We start from the raw sequence: 25,875 nt of genomic DNA, 5'->3' as shown, positions 1-25,875 counted from the left end.
GGTGTCAATTCAGGAACATTCTTAGAGTTACCAGTGGTCAAATATTACCACTCCTTATGCTGCTTCTATTTTTCTGAAACTCCAATTATAAGAATAAAAATGTCATGCTGTTTTCATATTGGAGCCCCACATCCCTAAAGATTTATAAGAGAAAATTCTTTTAGACTGGTTTTAAAATATTCTTGTCTAAAGAGTATTCCTGTTTGCTTCTGCTGGATGTCTAGAGCACCGTCAACCTGGAACCACTTTCATTAAAGTACTCAGCTTGGAGGTTTGGGGATTTCATTGGTAGCATGATTTCAGTCCCAAAGCTATATGAGAGGTGACTTGTGGTTATGAATTCTAAAGAAGATAACTCTATACACACCATTAAAACTAAGTCAGGCAAGTTACCTTAGAGTCTTCTTTTTTGGCACCTCTTTGTTCTGATTCATTACTTCACTGAAAGTGTGGTCCTTAACCATTTTGGCTTTCTGCAAATTTCTGTTTATAAACCTCTCATATCCATACTTCCTGCCTTGCATGATTAGTTAAAATTAAATATCTGAGTCATCAAGGCTTACTTTTTGCATAGCCCCTAAAAGAAATTTGATAAGTTATAAATCTATGATCTAAAATTTTTCAAGCTAAATTTTAAATGATTGTGAAATACACAACCTGTTGTGTTTTAATATTTAAATTTCAGAATACAACTGTTACTTCACTCTTTTAAATGTTTTCAATAGAACCTAAGCGAGTTAATACCTATTATCCACATAAAAGTACACTGTGATGTTATATTTTAACATTTAGAAACCTTACATTGTTTCCTATGCTAACATGATCCTATGTGTAGCCCCACATGTTACACAAAGATTCTACAGTCTATGGTTTAGGTTAGCAACAGATTTTATTTGGGAGAAGCCAACAAGACTAAGGTCAGCAACAGAGAAGGCATGAGGCCCTATGCTCCCATTGTCCCGTGAGACAGCAGGGTGCACTGCTGGACAGGCTTTATGGATTGTATTCCAGTGAATGGACATTCTCGTACATTTTTCTCCTGAAAGCTATGGAAAATGTGAGAGATGTTTTATGAGTGAAGAGTCACGTGAATATCCTGCACACCTACAAGTCTGAATTTGAATCAGCATTTTACAAGAACTATTTGGAATACCTGGTGCTCATTAACCATAAGTTTTGAGGCCAACAGAAAATTGTAGACTACTGCAGTGGTAAAAAGCCACTGGTCCCATTGGAAACTGGTTTTTAATATAACCACTCCTTCTGAGAAGGAAAAAATCCAATTTAGCTCATGAACCAAGCAATCTGGCCTAAGTATGTTGGATTATTTTCAGTCAACCAAGTGCCTTTCTTCATCATATTTGCATGACATTTCCTACACAAGGAATTTATTCTATAATGCTATATTTTATGCATGAGCTTTTTTTTTGTGGCTCTCTCTATCGTATTTCTCAAGTAAATTATATTTATAAATTGAAATTGATTTTTCAATTCCTATAAAGCTCTAAATGTTAACAAGGTTCCTTTGTATTAAATCACTATATAATTATTAATAGTACACAATTGATTAAAACATGAAAAATAAAATTTTACTGGAAATGTATTACTTAATGAGATGGGTAGGTCTCTTAAAAATTAATTCATGTACTCCAGAATGAATGTGACTTATTGCTAGCATAAAATAAGCTTCAGTGGAAATTAACAGCAAATGAAGAGAGAGGAGATGGTCTACCAATAAATTTCGGGCTTACAAAACAAGCATTAATAATTGTTAAGGACATTGTTTACAACAGAATTCTCAACATATTCCAAGTAGATTAACATAAAACAAATAAGTACATGAAATGCATAAATAATTAGGCATATTATTAGTTGCCTAGTGATAGCTGTTAAGCATCCAAGTAAAAATAATGCATAAGAATTTTTCAGTGTCCAATAATTATTGCAAAATTTAATGCAAATGGTCTTCTTATAAGCTGCAATAATTGTTTAACCTAAACTTATCTCTGATATACATTTATGGAATCAAAGATATAACTTTGATACAACAAAAGATGACTTCCATTTGAAAGCATGCAAAATAAGCAGCTGAGGCAGTTCTTTGATTATAGAGACTATAAAGAAAAGATTATTTTGAATTAGTCTTTTAAAATATTTGTTTTTTGAAACCTTATTTCCTTTTTACTTTAATTTTTCCATCTCTTTCTTTTATTTTTATTTTTTAAACACTTCAGATTTTTTTACCAGGGCTTCCCTGGTAGCTCAGACAGTAAAGAATCTGCCTGCAATGCAAAAGACCCAGGTTAGATCCCTGGGTCAGGGAGATCCCCTGGAAAAGGGAATGGTGACCCACTCCAGTATTCTTGTCTGGAGAATTCCATGGACAGGGAGCCTGGCAGGCTAGAATCCATGGGGTCACAAACAGTCGGACACAACTGAGCAACTAACACTTATATTAGATATTTTTATACATAATAATGTAATTCAATACAATTGAGGTGGCTAAAATTTTGATTTTTAACTTTTTTGGGGGGTGTAGAGGGTGAGAAAATAGTATTAGGAAGGGTAGGAGGGGAAACTAGAAATAGAAATGCTGCTGCAAACTTTGACCACAGGCATATGCTCAGACAAATGAATTTTAGGGAAAAACACAGATGGAAGCTAATGTGAAATTTAATGTAAAGCTTCTGTGCCACATCGACAGGAAAGTCCTAGTGCAATCTGGAAACATCCATTTCAGTGTGAACACCTCTGATCCAGGATCATATGTACAAAAGGCTAGAGTGGACTTCAAACTTAATTTAGTTCTTTGCAGTTGTACTTTCTTGTCTATTTTTGGTCTCTAAGAATTTCCCTTACTTTCTTGCCACACAGTTAGTTAGGCAAGTTAGTGTCCATTAAGAAAGTTAGTTACAAATGTAAGAATATACTTCTTTTTAATTTGGATTTTAAATTTTTTTTAATTTCGATTTTTAAATTTGGATTTGTCTTTTTTTAAACTGGAAGTGTTTTGCTTTGTCTTTTTTTAAAGAAGAGGATAGCTAATATGCCAATATACATAAAACAGAATGTGCTTCTTGTTATAAAAAAAGAAGTTAAATAAATTATTTTTACTTGGGTTTTTAAAATTATTTAGGTTTTCTCATAATTCTTAGATTAATGAATAGTTCAGATATATTTGAAACTCATAAGAAAAAGAACGTGGTTACTTTAGTCAATGAATTATTAAGTAGGCTATTGCTATATGCCCAGCAGTTGTTTAATTGATAAAATTAAGGTCATAAACAAGAGGCAGAATAGTGTCAAATTTGTGCTATGCAATAAGGATCCTTAGGCAAATACGTTTTTAAGATAACAGAAATTTATTCTCAAGGTCACCTGGCTGTTGAATCTTCTTTGTTTTGCCTTTCTAATGATAATGTGAGTCTAATGTTTGTATACTTCCCCTAAAATGGCAGTTGATGTAACTTATATGTATAAAACGGAGAGGGCAATGGCACCCCACTCCAGTAGCCTTGCCTGGAAAATCCCATGGACAGAGGAGCCTGGTAGGCTGCAATCCATGGGGTCACTGGGAGCTGGACATGACTGAGCGACTTCACTTTCACTTTTCACTTTCATGCATTGGAGAAGGAAATGGCAACCCACTCCAGTGTTCTTGCCTGGAGAATCCCAGGGACGGGGGAGCCTAGTGGGCTGCCGTCTATGGGGTCGCACAGAGTCGGACACTACTGAAGTGACTTAGCATATGTATAAAATAGCAGTAACACATAAGAATTAGCTTTTGACTGTGTGACCTTATCTGAGATTCTAGGGGCCAAGAAGCATTTTTAAGATCCTGTGCATATGTTCTTGACTTGTGTAGCCACCACCCTTTTGACAAGACTTTCCATAACATGCTAATCAGATGAGGTGCTAAAAATCAAGGGTATGAATAAGTTTGCTGTTACTTCTTAATCCATAATTACATGGCATGCTTCAGGTGGTATCAGAAATGGGTTTGGCAACACAACTATGGCTCCTATGGTTTGGGTTTAAGGAAGTCAGAAAGCTATAGGAGAGAATCTTGAGCTAAGAATATGTCTAAGAGACAAGCTGATGAAGAACTTTACCACACTGAGTTAGTGAGGAAGGCTTTGGGAGGGAGTTATAATTAGTGAGATTTTGGAACCATTCACTTCTTTCTTTCTGAATGATTGGATTAGTAGATAATTAACCCTATTGGTTGGGTCTCCCTAAGCAGTTAGACAATCAAGGCCCTCCAAAGACAATTGAAGATACAAGGGTGTAGGTGGTCCTTCACATTTGAGGCAGAAATTAAATTGATGGAAGTTGTAAGAGTGGATGAGTGCAACTGAGAAAATTGTGCCCCTCTTATTAAGTAATTTTCCCTCTGTGATTTTGCACCAAGGAAGAGCCTGGTTCCAGGTATTCGTTTTGTTGTTTTTAATTTATCTTAGAACAACACTGTTTTAAAAAGTATGTGCTAGATTTTTACCCTCATATAATTCTCTACTTGGGAATTTTCAATATAGAGAGATTGGGTTAAAATTAGTGTTCGGTGGGATCAGAGCTTATTTTTAATATAGGATCATGCCTCTGTGCATATTCAGTTGTTCAGTCATGTCTGACTCTTTGGGACCCCATGAACTGTAGCCCACCAGGCTCCTCTGTCCATGCGATTTCCCAGGCAAGAATACTGGAGTGGCTTGCCATTTCCTTCTCCAGGTATATAGGACAATAACATGACACAAAAAGTATTTCTTTTCCAAACTCTGTTGCTGCCCACCAGACAAAGACTATCAGAACCAAACCTATAATCAAACTAAGCTGGATTTATGACTTCTTGCAATGAGGATGACTGCATATACATGGAACCTGAGGCATGTAAACAAGAAGGTTCCGTTTGGGTTTGGTTTTGAGAAGGGACTTGTAATAGGGGTTAGACTTATGTTAGGTGTTTTAGGGGAAGTTTGTGGTACGTATTTTGGTGAAATATGGTTTTCTTGTGGGTTTGGTAGTGCTAGAAAGAGGGTGAAGCTTTATGGTTGGGCTTTTTCTTTCTTTCATTTGTATTTGGCTGTGCCGGTCTTCATTGCTATGGGGGCTTTTCTCTAGTTGCAGTGAGCAGGGGCTACTCTCTAGATGTGGTGAGCAGGCTTTTCGTTGAGGTGGCTTCTCTTGTTGTGGAGCACAGGCTCAATAGTTGTTGCACATGGGCTTCGTTGTTCTGCGGCATGTGGGATCTTCCTAGACCACGGATCAAACCCGTGTCTCCTGCATTGGCAGGCAGATTCTTCACCAATGAGCCACAAGGGAAGCCCCCTTTCTTTCTCTTTATTGTTATTATTTTTAGTCTAGGAGGTGGAAGAAATAGAGAGAGGCTTAAAAAAAAAAAGGCATCTAATGAGATAATTCTCTTATGTGAGCCAATAAAGTCTGGTTGGCTATTTTTGTGGTTTCAAGCATATCCTTAGTTTGGTCTGAGTTTAAACATCCTTATGGATTGGTTTTATTTTTAATTGCTTTCTCATGGTCAGAAAGTGATCCATGATGATGATATATTGAAATTATTTATGTCCTATAGAAGAACTATCATATGATGATGACAAGGATGCATAATACACAAGGTGTTAGATAATTCATTAATACCAACCTCAAGGATTAGTTCTCAATTAAAAAGAATACAACTGTGTTATAAAATAGATGTCATTCTCATTCTCGTTTTATAGATAGAGGAAATGAGGTTGAGGGCTGTGAGGCGTTTCCAAGGTCCCGCAGCTATTAAGTGGTGGAACAGTGTCACTCAAGAGTCTGCATTTAACAAACAGACCATGCTGCCCCATTTTCCCCAGGATCTATGATACCTAGATATATGACCTACCAAGTTTCAGTGGAATAGACATTGTGGAAATGGATTTATTGGGATCAGACTCAGTATGAGAACCATTAAGATTTAAGGGTATTAATAGCAGAGTTGAGGAATGGTCAGGAGGAAAATACAATTTCCAGAAAGCAAGAAGACTGAAGTCAGATATATTATTCAGTGAATCTGGGGAAATCCCATGGATTTGACATTGCTAGAACTTACCTTCATTTAGGGAGTATAAGAGCCCTTAAAATTTAAGCTTCATGTCATCACAGGATAACTGAAATTTTCAGTGCTGATAAGGCCCTATATTGGATGAATAATGTCACCAAAATTGAGTCTTGAGGTTGTAGGGGAATATGTTGAATCTGTCCCTGGCTAGCTAGTGGAACTTCTCTGATACTGATAAAATGACATATCCTTATGTTGATAAATCAATAAGGGAAACTAATGTTTTACTGATTGTGTGTTGGCAGGGAACTAGAACATGGCATGTTCCTTCTTCCCAATCATAATCCATCTGATAAGAGTTGGGGGCCAATAGTTATTCCTGGAAAATATAAAAAGTGTGTTATAAAAATGGTGTCATGGAAATAGTGATGTGGAAATAAGTTGCAGACTGCATTAGATAACCAGGAAGATAAAGTTAAGAGAAGAAATATGGCATTTGCTATCACGGGACATGTAATTGACTAAGAGCAGGCATTGGCAGGGCTACCCTGGTGGCTCAGCTGGTAAAGAATCCTCCTGCAATGCGGGAGATCTGGGTTTGATCCCTGGATTGGGAAGATCTCCTGGAGAAGGGAATGGATACCCACTTCAGTATCCTGGCCTGGAGAATTCCATGGACTATCTAGTCCACGGGGTCGCAAAGAGTTGGACACGACTGAGTGACTTTCATTTTCACTAAGGCATTGGGAAAGGAAAGGATACTGCAAATAAAATGCAGTAGAATCAAACATGAATTAACATTGGCCAAAAAAAAAAAAAAAATTAGAAATAAAATCCTGAAAGTTCACACAATTAGGTGTAACAGAATATCCATAGTAAAGGAGCTAAAGAAAGAGCTAGCAAAAGAGATGGGGAAAACCACAATTCAACTAATCACTCATTAATAAATTAAACATTTAGTGAGTTCCTACTTTATATCAGGCATACCTGTAGGTATGGTGTGGAGGCTGAAGCAGTAATTTAAAAAAATAAAGAGACAAATTTCCTACCTTTGTGGTGCTTACATCATGGTTGAAGAAACAGATAATAGATAATCATAGATAAGTTCAGTTCAATTCAGTTGCTCAGTCATGTCTGACTCTTTGCAATCCCATGGACTACCGCATGCCAGGATCCCTGTCCATCACCAACTTCCAGAGCTTGCTCAAACTAATGTCCATCCTGTCGGCATCACTGACTGGATAGATAAGTTAGACAGTGAAAAAGGCCATGAAGTTGGAGAGGTAGTGGTTTTTAAAAAGCATAAGTGTCTCATAAACTAAGAGATTTCCTGAAATCTGTTTTAGTTTAAAATAATTTCCTTTAAAACTCTGAAAGAAATTAAAATTGTTTTAAAACTATCAATGGCAATTAAAATTGTAATAAAAAAACCAAATTAGCATGGAAAATGAGCCTACTAACAAACTTACTACTTTGGGCTGTGGATTTTCCCTTCTATTATATCAGATTCTCTGGGCCACTAATCCCAATACTGTATCTTGGAAATTCGTGTTCTCTCTCTCTGGCATGTTATGTAGCACCCTCAACCATCGCCTTTTAGCTTGGTTCCTCAAAGGGATTTTTAATGATAATTTGTTTATTTTAATTGAAGTATGGTTGAATTACAATATTAGTTTCAGGTATACAGAATAGAGATTCCGTATTTTCACAGATTATACCCCATCAGTTATTACCCCTAATTTGTCCCTGTACCGTCCTTCTCCCCTTTGGTAACCAGTAGTTTGCCCTCTACATCCATCAGTTTGTCTCTGTTTTGCACATATGGTCATGCATATTTTTTTTCTACATTCCACAGATAAGTGACATCACCCTTATGTCCAGCCCTGAATTTTGCATGATGTACTTTGCATGTGAGTTAAATAAACAGGGTCACAATATAGAGCCTTGTTATACTCCTTTCTTAATTTCGAACCAGTCAGTTGTTCGAAGTTTGGTTCTAACTGTTGCTTCTTTACCCATATATAGGTTTCTCAGGAGACAGGTAAGGCGGTCTGTTATTCCCATCTCTTTAAGAATTTCCCACAGTTTGTGGTGAACCACACAGTCAAAGACTTTTGTATGGTCAATTAAGCAGAGGTAAATGTTTTTCTAGAATTCCCTTGCTTTCTCTAGAATACAATGAAAGTTGCCGATTTGATCTCTGGTTCCTCTGTCTTTTCTAAACTTGAACATCTGGAAGTTCTTGGTTCATGTACTCCTGAAACCTAGCTTGAAGGATTTTGACTACAATCTTACTAGCATGTGAAATGAAAGAAACTGTCCAGTAGTTAGAACAAATTCTGGTCCTGCTCTTCTTTGGGATTGGAATGAAAACTGATCTTTTCCAGTCCTGTGACCACTGTTTAGTTTTCCAAATTTGCTGGCATATTGAGTGCAGCACTTTAATAGCATCATCTTTTAGGATGTGAAATAGCTCAACTGGAATTCTATCACCTCTACTAGCTTTGTTCATGGTGATGCTTCCTAAGGCTCACTTGACTTCACACTCCAGGATGTTTAGCTCTAGGTGAGTGACCACATCATCATGGTTATCTGAATCATTAAGACCTTTTTGTTATAGTTCTGTATAGTCTTGCCACCTCTTCTTAATTTCTTCTGCTTCTGTTAGGTACTTACTGTTTCTGTCCTTTATCATGGCCATCCTTTCATGAAATGTTCCCTTGATATCTCCAATTTTCTCAAAGAGATATCTAAGTCTTTCCCATTCTATTGTTTTTCTCTATTTCTTTGCATCATTCTTTTAAGGTCTTATATCTCCTTGTTCATCTCTGCCTTCAGTTGGGTATATGTTTCCCCTTTTCTCTTGCTTTTTGCTTCTCTTCTTTCCTCAGCTATTTATAAAGCTTCCTCACACAACCACTTTGCCATCTTGCATTTCCTTTTGTTTGGGATGGTTTGGGTCACTGCCTCCTATACAGAGTATAATTCCATCCATAGTTTTTCAAGCACTTCGTCTATGAAATCTAATCCTTTGATCTGTTCGTCACCTCCAGTATAATCATAAGGGATTTGATTTAGGTCATACCTGAATGGCCTCATGGTTTTCCCTACTTTCTTCAATTTAAGTCTGAATTTTGCAATAATGATCTGATGATCTGAGCCACAGTCAGCTCCATGTCTTGTTTTCACTGACTGTATAGAGCTTCTCTGTCTTCAGCTACAAAGAATATAATTAATCTTATTTCAGTGTTGACCATCTGGTGATGTCCATGTGTAGAGTCGTCTCTTATGTTGTTGGAGGAGGGTGTTTGCTATGACCAGTGCATTCTTTTGACAAAACTGTTAGCCTCTGCCCTGCTTCATTTTGTGCTCCAAGTCCAAACCTGCCTGTTCTTCCAGGTATCTCTTGAGTTCTTAATTTTTCATTCCAATCTCCTATGATAAAAAGGAATGTTTGTGGGGTTTTTTTGGTGTTAGCTCTAGAAGTTCTTACAGGTCTTCACAGAACTGGTTAACTTCAGTTTCTTCGGCATCAGTGGTTGGGGCATAGATTTGGATTACTGTGATATTGAATGGTTTGCTTTGGAAACAAACTGAGATCATTTTGTCATTTTGCGATTGTACCTAAGTACTGCATTTCAGACTCTCTTGTTGACTGTGAGGGCTACTGCATTTCTTCTAATGGATTCTTTCCCACAATAGTAGATATAATGGTCATCTGAATTAAATTCACCCATTCCCGTCCATTTTAATCCACTTATTCCAAAGTATTGGAGCTTCATCATCAGTCCTTCCAATGAATATTCAGGGTTGATTTCCTTTAGGATCGACTAGTTTGAGTTCCTTGCTGTCCAAGGGACTCTCAAGACTCTTCTCCAGCACAATTCAAAAACATCAGTTCTTCAACGTTCAGCCCTTCTTTATGATCCAGCTCTCACATCCATATATGACTGCTGGAAAAACCATAGCTTTGACTGCATGGACCTTTGTTGGCAAAGTGATATCTCTGCTTTTTTAATATGCACATAGACACATACATTTATTTATTCTTTTCAGAATCTTTCCCTTATAAGTTGTTATAAAATATTGAGTAGTGTTCCCTGTGCTATACAGTAAGTCTTTATTGGTTATCTATTTTATACATAGTAGTTTGTTTAACCCCAAACTCCTAATTTACCCCCGCCACTTTCTATATCCAACAAGTTCTTTATCCATCTGTCTGTCAATTGGCATTTGGGCTGCCTCTACATCCTGACCATTGCAAACTGTGCTCCATGAACACTGAAGTGCATGTATCCTTTTGAACTAGTGTCATTTTTTTCTGAATATGTACTGAGGAGTAGAAATGCTGGACCATATGGTAAACCCTTTAAGAAACCCTCATACTGTCATCCAGAGTGACTGCACCAATCCATATTCTCACCAACAGTATAGGAGCCCCTCCTCCATGCTCTCGAACACCTGTTACCTGTAGACTCCTTGATGATAGCCACTCTGCTAGGTGCAAGACAACACATCGCTGCTGCTTCGACCTGCACTTCTCTAATTACGAGTGATGCCAAGCATCTTCTCATGTGCCCATTAGCCATCTGCACCTCCTCCAGGTTAGCCTCCTTGATTTACACTGAATACAAGTCAGTGATTCTGACAGTCTTCATTTCTTTTTATATCTTATCTACTGTGCATTTTCCAAATCGGCACAAAATTTGGGAGATATGTCTTGCCCAATTTTGCTACTTACATCCTTGTAACCTTGATCAAATCATGTAAACACTGTGAATCTATTTTATTATCTGTAGAAAGGGGATAATAACATCTAACAACAACTATTAAAAATCAAATGAGAATATATGTAGAAAAGTGTTTTGTAAACTGCAAAATTCAAAGCAAATATAATTGATTATTATTTTTTTTACTATGCTACCCTGCAGTGGCTTGCCAGCACTTCTTAACAGTAATGCAATTTAGTGAGATTCATTTCACTTTTCTCCACTGCATCCACAGACTCCTGATTTTAAAAAATTCTTCAGCACTGCAGATTAGAGATAGAGTGATATAAAAAGTGTCATCGCTTATATTAACACTTCCCTATAATAACTTCTTTTTAAAAAATTCTAATGGCTTGCAACAGAAATTTTGGAGTTCCTAATCCCTATCAAACTAATTCTGCCTCATGGAAATCCAGGACTGTATTTACAGCTGTAGGCCACTCTCATTACATATACGATATCCAAACACTGCTCAGCTGAAAGTGGCTGATTTTGCAGTCTTATTATTGGTGCCAGTTTTCAGAATCTCTTCCACATTCTTTCTACCACAGCATATGGCTTTGCATGGTCTATTCAGTAAATATTCATAATTATTCCACTGAGCTTTGGTGACGATAAATGTGTGTGCTATTGGAGATAAATTGTGCAATCTGCAAGGAAAACAAAGATGAGTTTTTGCTTGGATATTTTTACTCATTTGGTGGTGGAGGCAGATGCTCCAATCCATAGAGAAGCAGGGCATTGCTCTGGGGAGAGGGATGCTGAGTCAGTCACATGCTCTGCGTCTTCCTTGTTTGTGCTTCATGACTGATTAGCATGCCTTCCACAAACACTCCTGATATATGGAAGTTACTACTTTCCATACAAGGTTATGAGAATAAGGTAATGCATGCAAAGGATATTCCTTTCCATAAGCAAAAACTGAGCTAAGAATGTAAACATTGCATGATATAAAACCCAAATATTTTAATATCTCTTCATTAAATATTAGAGGTTGCTTTCTTATGTTACGACACAATGAACACTTAGACAAAGGCAGTAGCCAAAGTTGCATCAGCAACTGATAAAGGGTTCTTTGTTTTTTACTTTTCTTCTGCTAACTGTTATCCTCAAACGTAATAGATAAAATCATGAAATCTCTCCTAAGTTTTACAGTGGAATAAAATAGTTACAAATAGTTCCCAGGAAGCTAGAATTACTACTGTCAAAGAAAATCACATGTCCAATTACCAGTATTTCATATTTCTGAACACAAGTAAATATGAAGTATGACCCAAATTCATTTGTGCATTAGGCTAGAAATACACCGGGATTTTCTTTTCTGTGAGAAAATGATTCTTTATAAGAAAAAGGATGAAACGGCTTTAATGTGGATTTACTACTGCCATTGCTGTCTGGGTAAATCTTCACATTTTACTTTTGAACCCCAAAGAAATCATCAAGGCACAGAATTAGTGAGTGATCCCTTTTGTACAAGCTTGAGGTCTGATTTGGTAGAAATGTATCCACAAATTCTATGAACAAGGACATGAAGGTCTGAGTACGCCAGGTCTACAGGTTCAAAAGAAGCTAATAAAGCAAAAGCCAAAGAAAGAAGCATGCCTTCTCTTTGAAAAATATTCTTTAGATTCTAGCAAAGTCATTCCAAAACACTGAGAGCACATTCAGGCACAATGTGATAATGCCCAATCTTCACAACTCGCTTTAGTTTATAAAAGTGACTGCAACCCCATTTTGTTCCTTGAACTTCTAGAAAACAGTAAAACTTCTACCCTATTTTAATACTCAGCAGTCACCCAGCTAAATGATTTCAGTTAACAGCAGTTATAATATGCAGAATATTAGTATTTTGAGGGATGTAGGGAAGACAGTATGGAACTACTTTGTATATTTTTATAAAGGCCTCTAAATAAGACAACGAACAATTTTCCTCAGCAAGGCTATTTACATAGCCTTTTATCTTTTTGAATATTTTTTGCTAGGTCAAATGAAAGGTAATTGGGTGTCTCTGAGGCTGTATGAAGGGAATGCCAAGGAAGGAAATGATGCAGAGGAAAAAGTGGGCCCATTCACATTTACTGGGTTCTTGGCCAGTAGCTTTGTCCCAACATTTTGCTGGAGGCACTCTGCTGACTTCTAAGGGACTGTAGAGGAGAGGTCCTGCTGAAGTAAAGTACCAATGATTGTGGACCACAGGCAAGCTGTTGCCATTTCCCCCTTTGTGTTTTTGCCTTTTGTCTTTGACCTTAGAAAGAACAATCCTCAGCTAATATCTGCACTGACAAGTGAAGCTGGAAGGGCTCTGCAGCACCCACGGGTGCAGTATTGGTTCACTCATTAAGCAACGATGACCTCGCTTTTAAATTAGGGAATTTTATTCTTCTGAAAAGAACTCACAGACAATTTAAATTTTTCTGTGTGTTTCCTTGTTCGCATCCATGCAGGAAAAGAAAGCTTCCTTCAATTCTAAGGTATTAAGAGATATTTCTTTGGTTCTCTGGGACTGAATTTAGAGACATTTTATACGGGAGAAGAAGAGCTAAGGCATCAATGTTCCATTTAAAAAGACCACAACAAATACATTATGTGTGAGCAGAAATATTCCAGGACATATGGGGAAATGTTCATTCTTTTCCATTTTTCACTTATTTATAATTGCCCCAACTTCTTTCAAAGTTGGTTCAGGTCAGTTTATAAAAAGACCCAAATGGAATGGCACATGTCTCAAGTTAGGCTCCTCAGAAGCTGATTCTGAGATGAATATTCATATTAAAGTGAAATATTAAGTGAAAAATAAAGCAGAAAGAGAATTTGCACTTGGAAAAGAATGAGGTCAAATAAAAGTCAATGTGTAGTTCTCCATTCCATATGAATTCAAGCTACTTCTGATTTTCTTTCCTAAATAGTATATGTATTAAAGAGAACATACGTTTGTAGATCAGTTTGCATACCAAGCGCCCAAGGGCCTGTTGGTGTGTTCTGGCAGGGACACTACATCTAAGACAGCAGTGTAGGTGAATGGCCATAGAATCCTTTGGGGGAAAGATTGGAGGAATCACTCCTGTACACACATTGCAGTGTAGGGTCCTTTCCAATCCATGTGTACATTGTCTCTCACTGCATGGGCTCTGTTTCTTCCAACTTCATAGAGGTTACTCTCTTATGTTTGTATTACAGCCATTCAGTGCCCCCTTTTCCTAAAAGTTTAATGCTTAGTCTCTGCTAGTCTCGAATCTTATTATACTCATTATCATTAGAGAGTCCATTTCCATAAATGCAAGCTCTATCATTAACTTTTCTGTGTAGAGGACAGCTCACACTGAGCTTCTTTACAATGCCAGTGTCCCCTCCCCCATAAAAGTGATCCTTATAGCCTTAGTGAAGGTAGTGTCTTCTAAGATTAGAAGAAAAAAAAACTAAGGGAAGAGGTTGAGGTTAGTGGGTTTTTCTTAACTGACCCAGTTAGGATAGCCACCTCACTTAGGTCACTTTTATATTCCTTCCCAAACACTCTGCTAGGGCATTTCTGGCAATACTGCTTAATTATTATTATTATTATTTCTTCCACTTTTACTGAGCTATAACTGACATACAGGATTGTATATGTTTATGAGGCACAGCACAATAATTTGACTTCTGTACATCATGAAATGGTTACCACAATAAGTTTAGTGAACATACATCATCTCATATAGACACAAAATTTTAAAAAGGAAAACAAAATTTATTGTGATAAAAACTCTTAGAATTTCCTGCCTCAACAACTTTACATATAACATATAACAGTATTAATTATGTTGTACATACATCCCTAATACTTATTTATCACAACTGGAAGCTCGCACTTTTTGACTACCTTCGTCCAATTCCCCCACCTCCCCCACCTCACCTCATTTCTGATAACCACAAATCTGATCTATTTTTCTATGAGTTTGTTTCTTTGTAAAGTGTAATTGACCTATAATACTATGTTAATTCCTGGTGCAAAATATACTGATTCAGAGAAGGCAATGGCACCCCACTCCAGTACTCTTGCCTGGAAAATCCCATGGATGGAGGAGCCGAGTGGGCTGCAGTCCATGGGGTCGCTAACAGTCAGACACGACTGAGCGACTTCACTTTCACTTTTCACTTTCATGCATTGGAGAAGGAAATGGCAACCCACTCCAGTGTTCTTGCCTGGAGAATTCCAGTGACGGGGGAGCCTGGTGGGCTGCTGTCTATAGGGTCACATAGAGTTGGACACGACTGAAGCGACTTAGCAGCAGCAGCAATATACTGATTTGGTATTTATATAATTACAAAATGATCATGATAAATCTGGTTACTGTCTGTCACCATACAAAGGTATTACATTATTATTCACTATTTCCACACTGTACATTTCATACTGTGTCTCATTTATTTTGTAATCTAACTTATATGCAGAGTACATCATGAGAAATGCTGGACTGGAAGAAACACAAGCTGGAATCAAGATTGCCGGGAGAAATATCAGTCACCTCAGATATGCAGATGACACCACCCTTAGGGCAGAAAGTGAAGAGGAACTAAAAAGCCTTTTGATGAAAGTGAAAGTGGAGAGTGAAAAGCTGGCCTAAAGTTCAACATTCAGAAAACGAAGATCATGGCATCCGGTCCCATCACTTCATGGGAAACAGAAGGGGAAACAGTGGAAACAGTGTCAGACTTTATTTTTCTGGGCTCCAAAATCACTGCAGATGGTGATTGCAGCCATGAAATTAAAAGATGCTTACTCCTTGGAAGGAAAGTTATGACCAACCTAGATAGCATATTCAAAAGCAGAGACATTACTTTGCCAACAAAGGTCCGTCTAGTCAAGGCTATGGTTTTTCCTGTGGTCATGTATGGATGTGAGAGTTGGACTGTGAAGAAGGCTGAGTGCCGAAGAATTGATGCTTTTGAACTGTGGTGTTGGAGAAGACTCTTGAGAGTCCCTTGGACTGCAAGGAGATCCAACCAGTCCATTCTGAAGGAGATCAGCCCTGGGATGTCTTTGGAAGGAATGATGCTAAAGCTGAAACTCCAGTACTTTGGGCACCTCATGTGAAGAGTTGACTCATTGGAAAAGACTCTGATGCTGGGAGGGATTAGGGGCAGGAGGAGAAGGGGACAACAGAGGATGAGATGGCTGGATGGCATCACTGACTTGATGGATGTGAGTCTCAGTGAACTCCGGGAGTTGGTGGTGGACAGGGAGGCCTGGCGTGCTGCAATTCATGGGGTCGCAAAGAATCAGACACAACTGAGCGACTGATCTGATCTGATATTTATTTCTCATTTAATTTCCCTCACCTAACATTGTGTGCGTGCTAAATAGCTTCAGCCATGTCCAACTCTTTGCAACCCTTTGGACCACAGCCTGCCAGGTTCCTCTGTCCATGGGATTTTCCAGGCAAGAATATTGAAGTGAGTTGCCATGACCCCTCCAGGGGATCTTTCCGACCCAGGGACTGAACCAGCATCCCTTATGTCTCGTCTCCTGCATTGACAGGTGGGTTCTTTACCACTAGCGCCACTTGGGAAGTCCCCCCTAGCATTGCTTCACTCTTATATGAGCCATTACTTTTTCTAAGCTTTGAAGAGTCATTCTTTTTCTTTCTCTCTCTGGCTGCATTGCAGTTGTGGCATGCAGGATCTCTGCTGCATCATGTGAATTTTTTGTTGCAGCGCACAGGCTCTAGTTGTGCTATGTGGGCTCAGTAGTTACAGCATGTGGGCTCTCTAGTTGTGGCACTTGGGCTTGTTGCACCCGAGCAACTAAGGCCTGTGGATTACTAGTTACCCGACCAGGGACAGAACCTACATCTCCTGCCTTGCAAGGCAGATTCTCAACCACTGGACCACCAGCAAAATCCCTGAAGAGTCATTCTAATTATAGTCAACTACTGTAACTGTATCAATAATGTCAAGCATAGGCTTTGTGGTCAGAGAAACAGAACTACACAAAGGGCCAAATTCAGAACCTTAGCAAAGTCTCCAATGCTGGAGTCACAGGCCAGATAGGGAAAGAGTACAACCTGAGATTTGGGCTAGGCATATCAGAGAAGATTCAGTAAACAACACTGAACCCAAGAACCTTCTTGGTCTGCTAAAATAAACTGCTATAGGACAGCAAGGATAGAGTATGTCTGAGAACCATACAAAGGATTCAACTGTGGTGAATGCCTTGCAAACTGATACTTTTATTTCTCAGGATCTACCATCCACCTCCTCTGGCTATTAAGCTAAATAAGTAGGTCAAGCTGCAGCAAGACCAACTGGGAAAAATAGCCTTGCTATAAAGGAATAAAGGTATTACTAACTGAAAAAGTTATAGGACCTGATATGTGACAAAAAGAATTGTTGAGAATGCCTTAGAATGGATTCTGAGGGTGTATTTCTCATAGAGGAATAGGGAAGTAGGACCAGGAAGGGAAGAGGCTGACAAGATTGCAGTATCAAGCAAAGTCATGCTCAACTTAACTCTGGCTCAGTTCGAGAGATGACTAGTGGAAACAGTGCAGACCTCATCTCCAAACTGTCTGCTCGGAGGGGGAAGGTATGGATTATTTATACCCCTATGCGCCTCAGGCATTGGTTAAAAGCTGCCCATTTTAATAAAAAAGAATATTTAAATTTCCAGACAAATTTAGCTCTCTGTGGGCAAAGGTAAAGCTGGTTCTAGAAGCCTGACCAAAAAAGACGAATGTTGGCTTTTAAAACAGAAGCCTTATTGTGCATTAAAAAAAAAAAAAAAAGTTCTAGGGATTCAAGGGTATGTGTACAGAACACTGACAGTATCGGCCACAAAACCTTTTTTATTATGCTCCATGGTTCATGTAGAAAATTACTCCTGCATTTCGAGTGAGGTAAATTTCCATTACAAGTTGCAAGGGATGATCATAGGAATGACAAATACACTGTCAGTTGGTTCTATAGCCAACAGTTTTAATCTATTTTAAATGGAATATGTGCTTCTGCACTTGTTTTGATGGGTTTGTGTTAAAATTAAGCCATTCATGATTTACAAGCAAAAGTGTGGGTGATTAGCGCAAAAAGCTGGGGTCTTGGTATGCAAACTGCAGCTGTGGAATAGATTTTTTTTGTTCTTCAATGTGAAGGTTTAATACAATTATGGCCTCATTAATTCTATGCACTGTCCTATTTAGTAAAAGGCTTTCTGAGAAAACTAGATGAGGAATGAGGGTAGGCAAAGCCAGGGGTAATTTTCTTCAGGAAAAAAAAAAAAAAGATGAAGTAATCAAATTGGAAGATATGAGTGTTTAGAGAATAGGCATCATTCTTTGTTAAATACTGAACAAAAGACACAGTTAGTAGAAAATTAAAATATCCTTTCAACATGATATTAAAGCTTTTGTAGATTTCCAAAAAATTTACGTTCTAGTCTTCTAGTAGGCAACATGATAGGCATGCATTTTCTAAAATTACATTATAGATCTATTTATTTTAGCTATAAAATTAACTTAAATTATATAATAGGGGAAAGAGAAAAAATATAATTGAAATAAGAATGGCCACAGGATGACTATGGACCTCTGTTGTCTGACCCAAGTTCCTGTGCCTAATACACAGTGAGGTCAGACAAACTGAAACATCAAAGTTTAGAGCAGAGAAAGTTTTATTGCAAGGACTGGGCAAGGGGGATGAGAGTGGATGGCTTAGTCTGAACTTCCTGATGGTTTGAGGAGAGGTCTGCATGGTATGCGACCTTCCTCTGACTGGCTGGAGGTAAGGTAAGAGGAATCTTAGTCATCAGCCTTCTAGTTCAAACCTATCTGGGGTCCACTTGCTTGTACGCAATCTGAAATTACTATCCTCCACCTGTGTGGGGACCTTAGTTCCTATAGAAGAACTCAGAGATATATATTAGATTGCTACGCATATGCCATAAGCAGGAACCAGGACCTTGCCCCATCCCTGAACTAGCGTTCCTTGACAGCCTTTCTTTGTTTCTGCATCCCCTACTCCTCCAGCTGAGTGTTCCCTGGTGGTTCAGATAGTAAAGAATCTGCCTGTAATGCAGGAGACCCGTGTTTGATCCCTGGATTGAGACAATTCCCTAGAGAAGGGCATGGCAACCCACTCCAGTATTCTTGCCTGGAGGACAGAGGAGCCTAGTGGGCTACCGTCCATGGCGTCACAAAGAGTGGGACACTACTGAGCAATTAACACTAACAGTCCTCTACATAGTAACTGTTTGAGTCTGCCCTTTTAAACTCGGGGAAGATCTAGGAGGCTGAAACCTTTTTCCTACAAATAATAAATGGGGGTAACAGAAGAAAGGCTTTGTGTCCAATGGGCCTCATATTGTTCAGTTTCACCTCATACTTTCTGGTCTAAAACAAATGAAGAGATACATGGAACAGATGAGTATCTCCCCAAAAGCCCAGCTGAGCCCCCCGCTGAAGCAGATTTGCCCCAACTCACCCACAGAGGCACATATAATAATAGGTTGCTGTGGCAAGCCCCTAAGACTTGGGATGGTTTGCTATCCCAATCGCGTGTGTGTGCATGCTCAGTCTCTAAGTTGTGCCCGACTCTGTGACCCACCAGGCTCTTCTCTCCATGAGATCCCCCAGGCAAGAATACTGGAGTAGGTTGCCATTTTCTTCTCCAGGGGATCGTCACGACCCAGATATTGAACTCGTATCTGCTGTGTCTTCTGTGATTCCAATGGCAGACTAATACAATAAATCAGCCCCTTAAATCTGAATACTCTACCTTTTTTATACACATTAAATATTCTGATACTATACAATTATATCAAGTCTTTCCAGAAAAAAGCTTTATGGCTCTCCAGGTCAGATCTATTAGGGACAGAAACAAAAAATAAGGTCTAAGTGGAAATAAACCATTGTTTTTGAGTTATGCTTTTTGAGAACATGAATCATTGACCTTGAACATTGTTCCACCTCTCTGGAACTCAAATACTGGAGAAGATGACCTGCAAAATTCCTTTAATTTCAATATTCTATGATTACTTGCATTGATTTAACATGGAGTCCAAGTCCCAGGCAGGATGCTAACTGTAGGAAACCCAATCCCCACCTATTCTATTCCCTCAATTTCACTTTAGTGAAACAGGTATATGTGTGTGTGTGTATGTGTGTGTGTGTATATGTATGTGTGTGTGTGTGTATACAATGGGTCAACATCTTTGAGTAGTTTATATATATAAACTACCATATATAACTACTCAGAGATGTTGAGCCTTTGCAGAAATCATGGCTAGAATTTGGCCGAATAACACAGAAAAGTCGGTTAGAAAGAACAAGCTGCCATTCCGTATAAACATGCAGAAATATACGGGCAAGTTATGAAAACTGATTGTGCTGACGTCTGCAGAACTGCATCCAGGATGGGTGGTGCTAGACATGCAGTATCCTTACAGAGTTTGATAGTCTTCCTTTCCTCTAAGCTGTAGAGCCTGATCCACCCAAGATGTGGAGGAACTCACGTGTAAGGGAAAAGTGCAAAGAGGAACTGTAATTGATTCTGTGGGGCTGTTCTATACCCTGAAGTAAATACCCTTTTCTCTATCTCTGCCACCATCAGAATTAAATTATTCTGTCTTTTTCTTCAACTAGGGTATGATGTAAGGATGTAAAAAAGCCTCTTTCTAAAACTCTCTTTCACACTAGCTAATAAGAATAGTTTAAATATTGCCATTTCTATATATTTTCTGTAAATCATTTCCAGAATGATGACATATTACATCATTTTGTAGCTATTGATATATTAGCAGAGATAAGTGTTCTTATTCCTAAAATAACATATTAGTGAAGGTTTCCTTCTTTATGTCCTCCAAAACATAATTCAGACTCAGTGACTAAATGAACTGAAATCCTTTTAGCTTCCCTTGATCCAGATATAATGCCCTTTTCCAGTGTATATTCAACCACCTTCCATATCCAACCATCTTCCTGTATGTATGAATTCTAGATTCAAGTCAGACATAGTTCTGAGATAATAGTTTATATTCTAAAATATACCTTTTCTTATATGTACATATAATTTTCAAATAGTTTATATTTATTCTAGCATGTTAAATGAATTTAATTATGAATTACTATCAAGGAAAATAATTCCAGGAAGGAGAAAAGAAAGTAAAAGATGGCAATTGTAATTATAGTGATAAGGGAAACATATTGGAGGAAATGGCATTTGAGTAAAAATCTGACACTGTAAGAGAGTGGCCCATATGATTATTTAGGAGGAGAACATGCCAGGAAGAATTAGTGCAAATTGGAAAGCCTCTGAGGCAAGCACCAGCCTTCTGTGTTCATGATTTGAGATGGAATGAGTATAGGTGAGACTGTTAGGAGATGAGCTCTGAGAGATGACAGATAATGTGAACCTTGGAGGACATTGTAAAGAATTTGCTTTCACTCCAAATGAGATAGAAAGCCTTGGAGGGTTTTGATCAGAAGAATGATGTAATCTGTTTCAAGTTCCAACAAGGTCATTCTGGCCACTGCCCTGGCCATTGATCTTATAAGGGCAAGGGCAGATGGCAGGAAAGTTAGGAGTCTACTGCAGTGATCCAAGTGAGAGAGAACAATGGCATGGATAACAGAGCGGTTGAGAGTTGATCCACTTCTGCATAGATGTTGAATCTAAAATCAGTAAGTTTTTAGTCATATTGGATATGACTTGTGAATAAAGAGAAGCATGAAAAAAAAGGGATTTGGGGCTTACAACTGGAAGGACAGAATTCCTATTAAGGTTAGAAGATAGTAAATAGAACAGACATGAAGGGAGATATCTGAAAGTTAGTTCTGAATATGTTGCATATGAGACCTCTAACAGACCTTCAGACGACTATAGGATAACAAGTTAAAATGCAAATCTGTAATTCAGTGTAAAAATCCAGGCTAGAAATGTGAATTTGGGAGATGTGCCTACATAAATTACATTTAAAGCCTTCAACTGGATGAGATCACCAAAAGAATAAGTGTAGATGAAGAAGAAAAAAGCACTGATTTAAGGCAAAAGCTACCGAAACATCAACAAGATGAGGAATGATTAACAACTGCAGGATTTAGTAACATGGATCTCAGTATCCTTCTTTTTTAGTTGGTGGAAAACACAATTGCAGGACTGAATCTTCAAGACCAGGCAAAAATTTTAGGAGCTTTGCTGTAAATAAAGAAGTGAAATGGGGGAGATTTGGAATGAGGAGAGGTATTTTGTTTTATTTCTCTATGTTCATTTGTTTTAATGATGGGAGAAATATGTTTGCATATTAAATTAAGATGATTCATCACAGAGGTAAAAATTGATGATATGGAAAAGAGAGGGTTGAATTAAAGGAACTACGTCTTGAAAGGGGAGAAGAAATGGGATTTTGTAAATAAAAGAAGTATTTGGCCATGGCTAGGGCCACAAATGCTTAACTCATATTAATAAATTAATTCATACTAATGAAAGAAAGCAAAATGTACAACCTAACATTTAAGTAAAGAGGTTGTTTTGATAGTCCCTACAGCATGTGGAAATTATCTGCTATATTTTCTGAATTTAAGGGCAACCATATTTATATGGAGGAGGGCATGGCAACCCACTCCAATATTCCTGCCTGGAGAAGCCTATGGACACAGGAGCCTGGTGGACTACAGTCCGTGGGGTCACAAAGAGTCAGACACGACACAGCAACTAACACTTTCACTTAACTCTATATTTATATGGAGGGCAGAATATGACATGTGAAGAGGGATCAAGGTATATGCAATCAGGGGAGAGGGAAAATGAACCAACCAGGGAAATGCAGTCTAATACTGAGTCTTATTAATAGCACATTTGAGATGAACAGTCACAGATTTAGAGTGAGACCAGGCTATATGACTATGTGTTCTTCCCCCAAAATAAGCTGCTGTGTACTTAATTTAGTCTTTCAGTATGGAATCGGAAGAACATTTGATTTCAATACCATTTTTGTTTTGCCTAGCAAGTACAAGGAAATGAGAGCAGTGCAAGGAAACGAGAGAGAAGGGTGTGATTACAATGACAGACCATGGCATTTAAGCTGGCATGGCAGAGTAAGGAAGAATAAAGACAGGAGAGAGATGACGATAGTGACAGGAAGGATGGCAGGCAGGGTCCAGTGAAGAAGGGTTGCTGGCACGGGAGTACAAGAGTGCATGAGAGAAAAAGTTTAGAAGGGGTAGAAGTGTTGGAAGCTGGAAAATTGAAATTTTGAAGAGCTTGCCGCTACTGGAAATGACAACATTTTAGGGATGACCTTGAAAGAAGTGGTTGAGTGATGGTCAGGAGCATGCTCATTGAAGAGAAAAGTGGAAGGCGTGCAGGCCTGGTGTACGGGAACTATCGGATCCCTGCGGGTATTAACAGTATTCTGATGGCATCTTTCTTCTGCAGTGGTTGTCTATGCTAAGCGAGGACTCTGCTTATTTCACTTAGGAAACCCCCATGTCATTTGACCAAGCACCCTGTTAATTCTAAGAGATGCCTATTTTTAATGTGATTAGGTACAGTGGAAAACTAGCTGAGAAGAGGATCACACACATTTTGATTTAGAAAAGGTAGAGAAAAATTTGCAAAGTATTGAAAAAGCAAGTTAATGGGAAACCAGAGATGATCTTATTGGGACTTCTTTAAGAAAGCAAGAGGCATGATAAAACCCATGTATTCCTAAGGAATGGAGATTAGGGCTGAATCAAAGAAAGAGAGAATAGGCTAAATTATCAGATAAAAATGTCACAAAAGCCACTTAAATTTCACCAAAGTGTTGTCTTGTTCTTCAGAGATATCAGCCTGCCTATAACTGCTAGACCTGTAAAGTGAAGATATTTAGACAACGCTTGGCAACTGGGTACCACTGAATAATAGGCCTTTTGCCCTTCATTTTGTAAATCATAAAAGTGTGAAAACTAGATGCAGTTTGCATGAACAGTGAAGAAAAAGGAGAATATGCTAAAATTTTCCTTTATCTTTTTTGTAATCTCTTTAATTTTAATATACTTAAAGAACATCTCCCAATCAAGTAACAGTTAGCTAAAGTCAGATTTTAATCAATAAAAAGATGGTGGAAACTAGTCAGCATCCAAGATCAATAAGATTACATCATAAAGACTACCTATAGCATATGAAGATGGATTTCTTCTTAGTGACATGAAAATTGTAACTATGTTGCTTAAAGAAAGGAAGAAAAGAGACTAAAGTTTAATTATACTGTTTTATTTCCCTTGCAGCTGTGTCCCATTAGCCACTGAGCAATGGGAAACTTCTTTGTAATCTTTGACCCTCCTACCAATACAGTCCTATGCAAACTGGTAATTACAATCAATTATAGGCCACAGAGTGGTGAAAGAGACATTTTTTTTTTCTCTTGCAGAGGCCTATGAATTAACTTTACAGTCAAACTATAACTCTTCAATTTCAGGGCCTGAATCTACTAATAAGTTCAAGATATATAGTTGTCTTTAATATTGTAATAAGCTGCTAAGAATTGTGATGTTTCCCGTTCTAATTCTCATCAGAGGTTGAGTTTTTTATGGGTAGGCATATTTTGTCTTGTTCTTGGGCATCAAGAGCATGCAAAGCTCCTATGTGAAATTGCCATAATAAGGAGAATAATAAGAGCAGATAAAACATAACCACATTTTTGAATGCAGTCAATGGATTAATGCCTTTGTTCTCTTTGATATCTGCAGGAAACAAGCATAGACACTCGGTTTGAGTATTTCCTTAAAGTTACACAAGAAGTACTGACTTGAGGAATTGTACTCAAGTCCCCTAGCTTAGAGTTTATCTTATCTAATGTACTATATGGTCTCATTGCCTATTGGGATCTTTATGGATTTATAAAAAACTTCATGGGAAAAGGGCTATAGTAAAAAGGAAAATAAACAAGTAGAGATAGCACTTACTACACTTCTGAACAGCCTTTGGGGATCAAGAATTTCTTATTGATTGCATCTTTTCTCATTTAGCTTTAAAAGGAATGTGACTTTCCATTGTAGATGTGATTTATCACATTCTCATCACACGCTCACTGCAATGTGATAAAGAAAAGGCAAATGGCAAAGGTCTTCAGTTCAGTTGGAAATGCCTAAAGCTTATAACTTCTGCTGTATCCCTGATGCATCAGAAGTTATACCTTCTGTATACTTGGCAGAACTAAGTATGTGCTGAGCTTTGAGTGAAGTATGGAGGAAGAGACATGAGTAGGTGATTAGGTGATAGTCTTTGAATTTCCTGGGGTTCAGAGCAGCATGTATCTGGAGAGGAGGAAGGAATGGCTTCTTAAACTGTTAGAGATGCTTAAGATACGATAAACTACCCAAAGTTTACAACCCCTCCCCTCACAGGAACTGCCTCACAATTTGTAGAGCCAAGTGCAAAATAAAAACTCAGAGCCTTTTATTCAGAGTTTTAAGAATTTCAAGATAGAGCAAGTAGAACATTAAACCAATCATGGGATCGTCTAAGCACGGGGCTTTGTATGACTGCGCTGGTCACACACCCATGAACCTGAGCTGACTCCCTCCCATTTCTAGTGTTGATTCTTACTCATCTGAGAACGGCAGACCAGTCTTCCTCAAACACTTTTCCTGAATTCCTGTCTGTTCCTCCATTCTAATAGCACAGTACACGTCCTTCTCCAGTGAAAGTGAAACAAAGTCACTCGGTTGTGTCTGACTCTTGTGACCCCATGGACTATAGACCTAGCCTGCCAGGCTCTTCTATCCATAGAATTCTCCAGGCAAGAATTCTAGAGTGGGTTTCCACGCCCATCTCTAGGGGATTTTCCCAGCCCAGGGAGTGAGCCCAGGTCTCCTGCATTGCAGGCAGATTCTTTACTGTCTGAGCTACCAGTGGAACTCGTTATTTCCCAGACTCACAATCAGAGAAATGTTTTCCAATCCATTCAGGGCTCCTGCACGCTGAGCTAGATGTTGATTTTTCTATCAGGTGTACAGGGATGAGACAGCCCAGCAGCCCCTTCCTTCCTAGTCCTGGGTGTACTGAGAGAGAGAAAAATCAGCCCTCCTACTCTTCTCCATGGCTTCATAAATATTT

Source organism: Bubalus kerabau, chromosome 9 (assembly GCF_029407905.1).
Source record: "Bubalus kerabau isolate K-KA32 ecotype Philippines breed swamp buffalo chromosome 9, PCC_UOA_SB_1v2, whole genome shotgun sequence".
Taxonomy (NCBI): Eukaryota; Metazoa; Chordata; class Mammalia; order Artiodactyla; family Bovidae; genus Bubalus; species Bubalus kerabau.
This window is presented reverse-complemented; position numbering follows the sequence as displayed.